The sequence below is a fragment of the Arvicanthis niloticus genome, chromosome 1 (assembly GCF_011762505.2).
Source record: "Arvicanthis niloticus isolate mArvNil1 chromosome 1, mArvNil1.pat.X, whole genome shotgun sequence".
Lineage (NCBI taxonomy): Eukaryota > Metazoa > Chordata > Mammalia > Rodentia > Muridae > Arvicanthis > Arvicanthis niloticus.
In genome coordinates, this window is record NC_047658.1 from 107215868 (window position 1) to 107226519 (window position 10652).

General features: G+C 46.1%; 1 long non-coding RNA gene across 1 annotated transcript; it reads right to left on the reverse strand.

The window, feature by feature from the left end:
- Nucleotides 1-5018: 5018 nt before the first annotated feature.
- Nucleotides 5019-8703, reverse strand: LOC143434426 (uncharacterized). Its single transcript, XR_013103892.1, has 3 exons — nucleotides 8349-8703; nucleotides 7915-7997; nucleotides 5019-6795 (listed from the first exon to the last, which is right to left on the reverse strand). It is a non-coding gene; the product is annotated as an uncharacterized LOC143434426 (long non-coding RNA).
- Nucleotides 8704-10652: the final 1949 nt, after the last annotated feature.

Consider the following 10652-nt stretch of genomic DNA (forward strand, 5'->3'; position numbering starts at 1 on the left):
TGTCTCAGAAAGGACAAAGCTGAGTGGCTTGACTTCTCCACTCCACAGCTTCCAACTGAGCCATGGAAGTCAAAGCTGGTGCATAGAAAGAATCTATGGAACAGAGGTAAAGTTTAAGTGTCAATAATGAAGTCATATATTTCACACAACATACTTATGAAAATGATGACAATCAACCTCATGGGAAAGATTAATTTTTCCAACAAAATGCTTTGGGGAAACTAGATGGATGTCTGCACAAAGGGTAACGTGGAAGCCTAGTCACAGTATCAACGGAAAGTATTATACGCATAAACCAAAACACTGGGGCTGAAATCCCTCTTTCATACAATCTATTTTAATCATATTTTCCCCTCCCATAACTCCCAGATCCTACCAGCTACTTACCTACCTATCTAATACCCTTCTTTCTTTCTCAAACAAAGTGCAAAAGCACAAAACAAACCCAAACCAGTAAGAAAAAAAAAGGAGTTTGTTTTGCATTAACTAGTTACTCCTGAATAACTTTCTTAAAACACTCCAAGAACATCAGGGAGGAAGAGGAGGAAGGAGGAGGAAGAAGTTCATCAGTGGCCACTACTAAGACACTGGTGGGACCTCAATCCAGTAGAGAAAGGGCAGCATCTGCAGCAACTGCTGCTGAGAAGATGCTGTATCTTTTCCAGACTAAACACATTCTTCATCAACTTCCTTCCTTCTTCTTCCTAAAGGCTATACCATGCCAGGGCTTGTGATACAAATTAGGTATGTTGCAGTACTTAGCACTTGATCCTTGTGGCCAAAATATCTTTTCAAAACATTTATTCTGTCTTGTGCTTTCAGAGGACTCGGTCCATGGACTCTTGGCTCTTTGTTTCGGCATATGTGGTGAAAAAGGTTCCTCCCATCATGGCAGCCCAGAACCCATAGAGAAACACAGAGGGCTTTCTCCTTTTCCCTTTAGCCCATGCTTTCTAGTCCCCAGTCCCTGAAGTGTTGCTGCTAATCTCCCCCTTCTGTAAATCCTTTCTGGAAACAATCTCACCAGCAGACAGGTTAACTTCTATTGTGGTAGGAACAGTAGGGGGTGCTGGAAGAATACAAGCAGAAGGGAGGCTGTGCAGTTTACCAGGCAGTATGGAGGGTTTGCTTTGATACCTGTTTTCTGGCTTCAAAGTCTGGGGAGTAACGTGCAGAACCTACAGATGACAGACTCAATAGACAGATCCAATGTAATCTCTATGACAATGTGGCTCTTCAACTCCATAACAAAAAGGAGTTCTGGACAATCTCTTTAGTTTCTACTCTCTTGATTCATGAGTTGAATAAAAGAGCAAGCTAGGGATATGGCCTGTGGAAATAGCTTTTGAATGTGGGTTGATGCTGTGCCATTTTGTCAAGTCCCTGAGCAAATTTCATATGCATCAAGGACCTGACTTTCCGTGGAGACAGAGTTGGCCACGCGTCAGCAAGCTGACATGTAGTGATGCTAGGAATGAAAATAAAATCAGCAAAGGGCTGTGAAGGGTGTGAGAGTGCAGTGAGGGACTCTGCTTCTATGCAACTATTGGCCAGGAATGTAAAATATAGCATTCAGATCCTGAAGCCAATGACAGACTCTCCAGAGACAGACTCAGTGTGTTCATTTTCTTGAACACACTCTCTTGCAGGTTGCCATCCAAGTGACAGAAGTAAGTCCTGCACCTCCATTCCAGGAGCTTCATTCTCCCTAAACCATCAGACCAGGGCAAGGTACCTAGGACACAGCCTGAACCCAAGAAACAAGGTTGGCCCTCCTTGGGGTCAAGGTTTGCTGTCTGGGTGTCTCAGATGACTTAGATTCTAAGCCACAGCAACTAAGCTGGTCCTCAACCAGACTCAGAAGAAACAAACAAGGATCTCAGGCTGACCCTGAAGCACTAAACTCTAATAGTCCTATGCCACTCCAACATGTGCTTGAACCAAGTGGGACCACAAAAAAGCAGGTCAGATGCCATTGCCAGCCAGAGTATGTGTACTAGCAATTAGTACAACCTGTAACCTGACTTGGGCAATCAGAGTGCGGTGAGTACTGAGTTTTTCCCTGGATGTGAGCCATGACTCTACAGCTGGGACAAAGTTGAGCCTATTGTACTATTCACCACTGTGGCCTCACCAGCAGGTACACAGTGTGGTACAGTGCCCTCAGCCAAGGTCAGGATGAAAATAAGATTCAGACTGCCAATGAAAGTGCTTCATCTACTTCCACCAGATCCTGTTCTATACTAGAGCTTGGTCCCAGAGATTCAAGGTGTTGGGTGCATGTTGGTGAAGTTCCTACTACTCTGAGTTGCTCAGATCACCATCCCGCTAGGGTCATATGAGAAGAGAGACGTGGCAAGATTATGTTATGCTGGTTGGCTCATTTACCAACCAGAAAAATCAATGTCAATGTGATAAATGTCCCATCACAACTGGCAGGTGTATGCACCTCTTCCTGAGATAAACCTTCACTCTGTGTTTTTACCTTCCCAGCCACAGGGCTCTCAAGACATTATCTGTTTGTCCAGCCTGTGCTAAATTTCATGAAGACTGTCGATGGCCAATGTCCAGGCTATTTATCTGGTGTCCTGAACACCACATGTCCAGATCCAGTTGCCAGTTTTAAAAGAAGCCCTGATATCATTAGGAAACACTTCATTGACTTCTTTTTTCCAATCATGTTTGGTTCTGTCCTGGGTCTCTAGTATATCCAGCCTCCAGTTTCTGGACCTCCAGGCAGTGTCAAAGGTAGGCTCTTTCTGTGGCATGGTTCTAAAACTGAACCAGTCATTGTCGATCACTCTCACAATGTTTGTGTCACCTTTGCTTACAGACAGGAGCCTAATATAATTGTCATCAGTCTTCCAGCACCTGATGGAAGCAGCCCTCAGTACACAACAGATGGAGCTCGGGGAATCCCACAGAAGAGGAAAAGGAAGAATTGTAGGAATAAGAAGGGTCAAACACACCACAAGAAACCCCACAAAATCAACTAACTTGGGCTCATAGGAGCTCACAGAAACTAAACCAACAACCAAGAAGCCTGCATCAGTCTGACCTAGGCTCTCTACACATGTTTCACTTGTGTAATTTGGTCCTCTTGTAGGACTCCTAACAGTGGAAGCAGGGGCGGTCTCTGACTCTTTTGCCTGCATTTTGACCCTTTACTTCCTTCTGTGTTACCTCATCTAGCTTTAATATGAGGGGAGGAGCCTAGTTTTATTGCAACTTAATATGACGGGTTTGGTTGATATCCCTAGGAAGCCTGCCCTTTTCTGAAAGGAAATGGAGGGAGAGTGGATGGGGGTAATGGATAGGGACTGGGAGGCTAGGATGGAGGGGAAACGGCAGTAGAAACATAATATATGAGACAATAAAATTAGAAATTAAAAAAGAAACACAGATAAATTTTAGTACACTTAGTAAAAGGATGTACCAAATCCTGCCTGGGAAATTCAATTATAGAGTATTTGTTATGGATCTAAAATACAGGTTGAAGTAGACATCCTATATTTTCTCTTGCAATGGTAGCTGAGGCACTACCAAATGTCTTTGAGGCCAGTAGCAATTGACAAACTCCCCATATCAGGATTTAGGTGTCTGAGAGGTGAGCCACAATGCCATGTCGACTTAAAGATTCCCTTGATGCCATCTCAACCCACCTGGGCACATGTTCTCCAGAGAGGTCATGAGGAGATTGCTACCTGTACAGTCTTTCTAGAGTGCCGATAAAGACAAGAGACAGATGCAGTACAGGAAAATTCTTCCTGCTTGGGGAACTAAGGTGAATTCTTTGCATGCTGCCCCTTCAGAGGAAGGGGATGATAGACAAGTCTCCCAGATAGAGTAACACATTAATGAGCATCACATTAATGGTGAAAGACAGGCTAGAGACAGGAGCTGCTGCTGAGAGGTTTCCCTCTAAACCTCCTCTAGAACCCGTATTAGGGCTCTGGCTTCAACCACTCCTGAATCACAACCAATATGTGTCCACTGCACTTTTTTGTATTTGTGAATAAGGCTCATAAACTCCATTGGGGCAGAGAATGCTTCAATTCCCAAACACTAAAAAAGTCACAAGTACGAATTATCTGTATGGATACAGGCTTGGGACTGGACATCCAGTAGCTAGTAGACAGAAATCAGATAGATAGATAGATAGATAGATAGATAGATAGATAGATAGATAGATAGATAGATAGATGGATATGTGGGGGAAAAACACCTCGAGGGGCGGGGTCCCACAGCAGTCCAGCAGCGGGGTCCCAGGCGGGCTTTCCATACTGCCGGTGGAGGGTCCCACATTCACACAGCTGCCACCAGCAGGCCAGGGGCTGCATCGGGAAGGTTTAGGGTTCCAAAGGCTGGGAATCTGGCAGCAGGCCCAGGAGACACGTGGAGTCCAGTTTTACAAAGCTTTTATTGCTCATGGCATGGTGAATGGGTGTAGATGGTTCACGCTCTCCCCAAAAGCCAAGGGAGCCTGGTTTTTATAGGGAGGAGGAAAAGGGGAGGGAATAACTTAATTAGCTACACCCTCCCTGGCCTTTAAATAACTCATTAATATTTTAATCTCTGGAGGTGGAGACCTGTTAATCACACCCTCTACCTGCATCCTATGTGACTGAAAGGTGCAGGTTGAATGGAGATCAGACCTCGTGTCAGGAGCCTGGGTTCTGGGGGCATGGCCAAACCCACAACCCAAGAACCAGGATACCCTTCCATGGCCCGACATCCCACTCTCTTTTCTTTTATAAAACTCTGTGTCACCTGTAATCTGCAAGGTGCAGGTTAATGAGAGCTGTGGACCACATGGAGTAATCTGGAATCCGGGAGCATGGGGAAGATATATGCCATCCCTGACAGGCAATGTCCTGTTGGGTCCCTGGCTACCTCAAACCCAGTGCTCTACCGGGGAGACCAAACCATCTCTTTACAGCCTGACATCTCACTCTCTTTTAGTGAAAATTTTGGATGAGGGAGTCAAAAGAAAACACTATGCAGGCCAGAGAGTGTAGCATAACTAAGCCAAGGGTAATGGGAATTGAGGGTAGGGTTTGGAAGGCAGGGGATCATTGAAACAATTAAATATAGGTTGTATAGTTTGAGGGTAATGACATCTGATTAATCTAAATACACATTATGTTTTTCTCACTAACATGTAACTTTAGCTATGTGACTTTGGTAAAAAGAGTTTATCTGTAGCTGGAAGGTCTGGAACTGTCTTCTGTAATGAGTGTCTCTGGGTTTTGGCGTGCATCTCTGGGTCTTCAGTCAGACGAGGTGGCTGGGAGGAGGCAGCTTGTCAGGTTCCAGGAGGTGGTGCTGTCTCTGGATCTCAGCGTGTCTCTGGAGTCTGCAGTCAGACAAGGTGGCTGGGAGAAAGCAGCTTGGCATCTCAGGCAGGTTTCAAAAGATGGCATGGCCTCTGTTGGATCTGTGGGTGTACCTGTAGGATAATCACAGCAGGGAAGCAGCATCTCTGGCAGAGAGATTTCTGTAAAGACTGGGTATTGAGCATTAAATTGCTTGGGAACAAGCACATCATGGTCTCTCCTGGAAGTTATCTTTGAGTCTGTTTTTGGATGGCTGAAGGAGAAAAACAAAGTTAATTATATATCTGGTATTGGCAGCAATACTTTGTCTGTAAAAGAAATTAGTTGTTAATTATGACTCAAGAAATGGTGATCAGCATGTTGACTTAACCTGTGGAAGTAAATTAGATGGCTTTTGAACCTTGAAGAAATCTTAAAAGTTGAAAAAAATGTTGGACATATATCATGAGTATTAGAGAGAAAAGGAAGCATTAAAACAAAAGGTGAAAAAGCAAAAATTTTTGGTTGGAAACTACCAGCATTGTTGTAGGTCTTCCTGTTGGGGAGAAGAAGCAGTGGGGGAGGGGCTTGTTCGGCCATGTGGTTGCTCTTCTGCCACGTGGTGGCTGGGTGTTTCAGCAGAGAGGCCCCCTGTCCTCCCCATTCTTTTTTTCTTAGCCGGTAAATCTTAAATGTGGAGAAGAAGAGGAAAGGCCAACTTTGAAGAAAAGTTAGAGCAAGAAGCATTGGGGCTTGATAGGAGAGCTAAGAGTCAGAAAGAGTGAGAGTCTGTGTCTATGGGAAAGACACGTGGAAGCTGGATTGGAGCCAGGCAGCTTTTGAGAGAAGTTGGCAGGTGGCATGGGGGGCAAAGGGTGCAGGCAGGATTTTAGATCTGCTGCTTCAGGCAAGCTGGCTGAGCTAAGTAGCTTTAGCCGGCTGTAAATGACTGAGGGGGAGGGGAAGCATAGGCTGGCTAAGGAACACAGGGCTGAGTAGCAAGCAAGGTCTCGCCCTGTTGCTTCAGGCAAGCAGGCTAAGCCAAATAGCTGTAGCCTGTTGCATATGACAGGGGAACAGGGGAAGATTAGCTGTCTGGCAGGGCGCTGGGGACTAGAGTTTGGAGCTGGTGATCTTGAGAGAGAGGACAGTCTCTCAACCAAGGGAAAGAGTCTTAGAACGAGGGTTATAGCAGGTGCTGTGGCTTGAAGGACAGCTGTTAGCTGTGAAGGAGCCCCCTCTGTGGAGCTGGGGGGATAAGAAGAGTGGGGGGCTAGGAAGCCACCGCCATCTTGCCCTTGAGCTGGAGAACAAGTGGGAAGAGAAAGAGACCTAGTCTTTTTGAACTAGGCAGGAGTTAGACTGTAGCTAAGAGTGAGAAAGAGGGGGTAGGGTGGACAGAGAGATATGTTACTCACAGTTTTTGCAGGCACCAGCGGGGGGCGCTTGTGGAGCTGGTTCTGCATGCACTGTCCACCACCTGTGGGAAACAATGTAGGCCTGTGCGTGGGTGCACGAGTGTGGATCTCTGTTGTGTCAATGGTCTGCACCGTCCTTTGTCAGGGGTGGATGTCTCAGAAAGACTGGGTCTACCGCAGAGGAGCAGAAGTGAAGCAGGCACACTCACACAGCACCAAGCGGACTCAGTGGGGCTTGCACTTGGGCAGGAAGCGAAGTCAGCTTGATTTTAGCAGGGGCAGGGGCAGGGCTCTAAGTGAGAATCTCCATTCTGGGCCCCAGCTGCCACATGGGTGGGTGTGCAGCAGGACGGAGACTGTGGGGGCGCATGGTGACAGGTCCATGCACAGAGATTGGCCACCATCTGCAGGGTCTTGGGATGCCTGGCAGAAAAGAGGCAGGGAATGGGCTGGCATAGACTAAGAGAGGACCAGGAGAGCTCTGGCACCACGCCTCGCAGGAAGTATACTTGCTTAGCAGACTCAGCCAGGATGGTTCTTGTAGACATGTGGGTGTTTGCACCACATGTTGGTCATGCCAGCTGTGGGGAAAAAACACCTCGCAGGGGGAGTCCGGGGGGGTCCCACAGAGGTCTGGCAGCAGGGTCCCGGGCGGGCTTTCCACACCACTGGCGGAGGGTCCCACATTCACAAAGCCACCACGGACAAGCCGGCCAGCGGCTGCATCGGGAAGGTTTAGGGTTCCAAAGGCCGGGAATCTGGCAGCAGGCCCAGGAGACACGTGGAGTCCAGTTTTACAAAGCTTTTATTGTTCATGGGGTGGTGAATGGGTGTAGATGGTTCACGCTCTCCCTAAAAGCCAGGGAAGCCTGGTTTTTATAGGGAGGGGGAAAAGAGGAGGGAACAACTTAATTAGCTACGCCCCCCTGGCCTTTAGATAACTCATTAATATTTTAATCTCTGGAGGTGAAGACCTGTTAATCATGCCCTCAACCTGCATCCTATGTGACTGAAGGGCACAGGTTGAATGGAGATCAGACCTCATGTCAGGAGCCTGGGTTCTGGGGGTGTGGCCAAACCCACAACCCAAGAACCAGGATACCCTTCCAAGGCCTGACATACATACATAGATAGATAGATAGATAGATAGATAGATAGATAGATAGATAGAGAAAACAAACCTGTGAGACATCCTCTGTAGACATCAGAAGTATTTACAGGTATGCATCCATGTTTTTCTGACACAGGAGACCCTCATGATGATCTTAAGTGTCCCAAATCGGTTAGATAGATAGATAGATAGATAGATAGATAGATAGATAGATAGATATGAGTTCAAAGTCAGTCTATATCACAAAGCAAAATCCTGTCCCTCTCCCAGATAATTACATTCTGTATTAAGTATGTACAAACATTCTTCTTATCATAATTTCTTTAAACTTCAATATGACAACAATTTTTATAGCATACACATTGTATTAGGTATTGCAAATAATAATTTGTCTCTTTGTCAGGCTAGGCTCCCCTCTCCCCATAGAAGGTGGGACATAGGGATTCTGCCTAGGGCCATAGGAAGCAGGATGAAGAATGAGCCCTTTCTGATATAGCTGCTTACCTCAAAGAAGGTTTTATTCTTTTCTTCTTTCTTGGTTAAGTTTTACGTTTTAACATTTCAGTTTCCCAAGGTTCTACACCCCACTGGTTTTACTATTTAATAAGCAAAGAATATTCTGGAATGCTTATCTTCGGGGTACATGCAACTAACCTACAGCTGCTCTGCATAGAACAAGACATGCCCAGGAGAAGTTTGCTTCTAGGAAACACACACTGCTCTTCCCATGGCCCTCTGAAACTAAGAAATTTTCTAGTTGAATTCCTAAGTGACAGTCTTCAATATGTTGCAGATGCTCAGACGCTGGGAGAGAAGCCAGCCAGGTCTAAGGTCCCTCATAGTCTCATTACACAATTCAGTCTGAAAGACTTCTGCTTGCTGCTCAGGGTTCAGAGATATTTGTAGTAAGCATTTTGGTTTCTTTAAAAACTCAGTTATGTAATGTTTTTGTTTTAATCCCAGGTATGAGATATGGGGCTACTTTGGATTGCCCACAGCAGCTAAATGATTTGTCTCATGCTCTGGCAGGGGTGTGATTCTGTTGGAGTCTAAGGATCCAAACACACGGGACATGCTCCCCCAGAAATACTCACAGAAGGGACTCACTGTAATCGCATGAGGTTTATTGATAAATTGATAATAGCCGGTTCTGGGGTTTTCTTGTATGAAGGCAAGAAGAGCCCTGAGCCAAAAATTGAGGGAAGCATTTATACCATATTTACAGGGCTTATAAAGGCAGTTATATAATTATTTCTTAAACATTAACCATAAAGGCCAAACTCTAACAGCAGTTCTCAGGCTCAGTTGCTAAGTAGCTAATAAAGAAGGTCAGCTTAAATAGCTTCTATTTATCTAGGTTTTACTGTGTTAAGGGCTAATAAACTCCTATCTTGGGTCTTTCTTCCTCTGAAATGTTTGTTGAGCCTCTGAAATGTGTTTCTCCTGGGATGTGTTCCTGGGGGAAGTTAATGTTTGAGTTTAAAACCAAAATCAGAGGGTTTTTTTTTTTTTTTTTAATTAATTCTAAGTTTCTACAATTCTACCAACTGAAGACAGTTTATGTTTGGAAATCTGGGGATTCTGAGAGGATTATAAAAATGCCAGAGCCCCAATAGGCTATGGCAGCTGCTCCTTCCTCAGCTGCTGCTGGTTCCTCCTGCTGTTTTTGATGTTTGCTGGGTTGCTGAATTTTTGGTTTGCTGATTGCTGGATTGTTGGTTGGAGATATCTGGACAATGAAGATTGGACTTGCCCCAAGGAACTCGACATGCCTAATCATCAGGAAGTAGTATAAAGAGATCTATGCTCCTTTTGCCCTCTAACCTTTCTCATCTACCTACTGTTGGGGGTTGGAAGGGATTGAGATGAAGAAGGGTAAACCCAATAAAGTAGCCAAAAGTCCAGCTACAGTTATCTGCCAACAAGAAGAACTATTGACTTGTATGTGGTGGATAGCCTTGGCTGTTTGATGCAACCCAAGGCAACCTCTGCCCCATGGGAGGTCTTCCCCAAGCCCTGGGTCATGTGTCTTTGTACCTGAGAGCCAAGACCACAATGAAGATTGTTCAGAAGATCATTCACAGGAGAGTTAGGTCCAGACTGCATGTCCCCAGTCTCAACTCTTTCATGGCTTTCAGCAGCACCTGGGAGCCCAGGAGTCTGAGACCAGTCGATCCCCACAAGCTTTCTTGCCTGGGGGTCCCCATCCAACAGCTCCATACCCCACAAAACTTCAGATTGAGTGAGAAGTCTCCCCACTGGATGGGGCCCATAGCACACACCCCCCGTGCAGTGTGGAACCAACTCAGTCAACGATCCCTCACTTCTGCTTCTGCCATGCTGAGCCACAGTTCCAGTCAACTGAGCTGTGACAGACACACGGACCCTCAACACAACACAGACTCACGCCCATGCACAGGCCTACATCGTTCCCTACAGGTGGTAGAGGACACGGGCAGAGACAGCTCCAAGGGTGCCCCCCACTGGTGCCCACAAAAAAAGCCTCTTCACGAAACTCCAGGACAGTAACTGTGCACAAGACTAGGCAGGCTTCTTTCTGTCTCTCCCCTCTCTTTCTCCAGGTGGTTTTTGCTAGCATCTTTTCTCTAACTCTTAACTATCACTAGCTCTTGCCTGGTTCAAAAGACTAGGCCCTTCTCTTTCTCTCTCCATGTGTTCCTGGTCAGCTTCTCTGCTTTAACTTCTCTCTCTTCCTCTTTCTCTCTGTCTCTCCCTCTCCAGCTCAAGGGCAAGATGGCAGACTCCCTAGCCTCCACTTTGCCCATCCCCCCAGCTCCACAGAGGGGG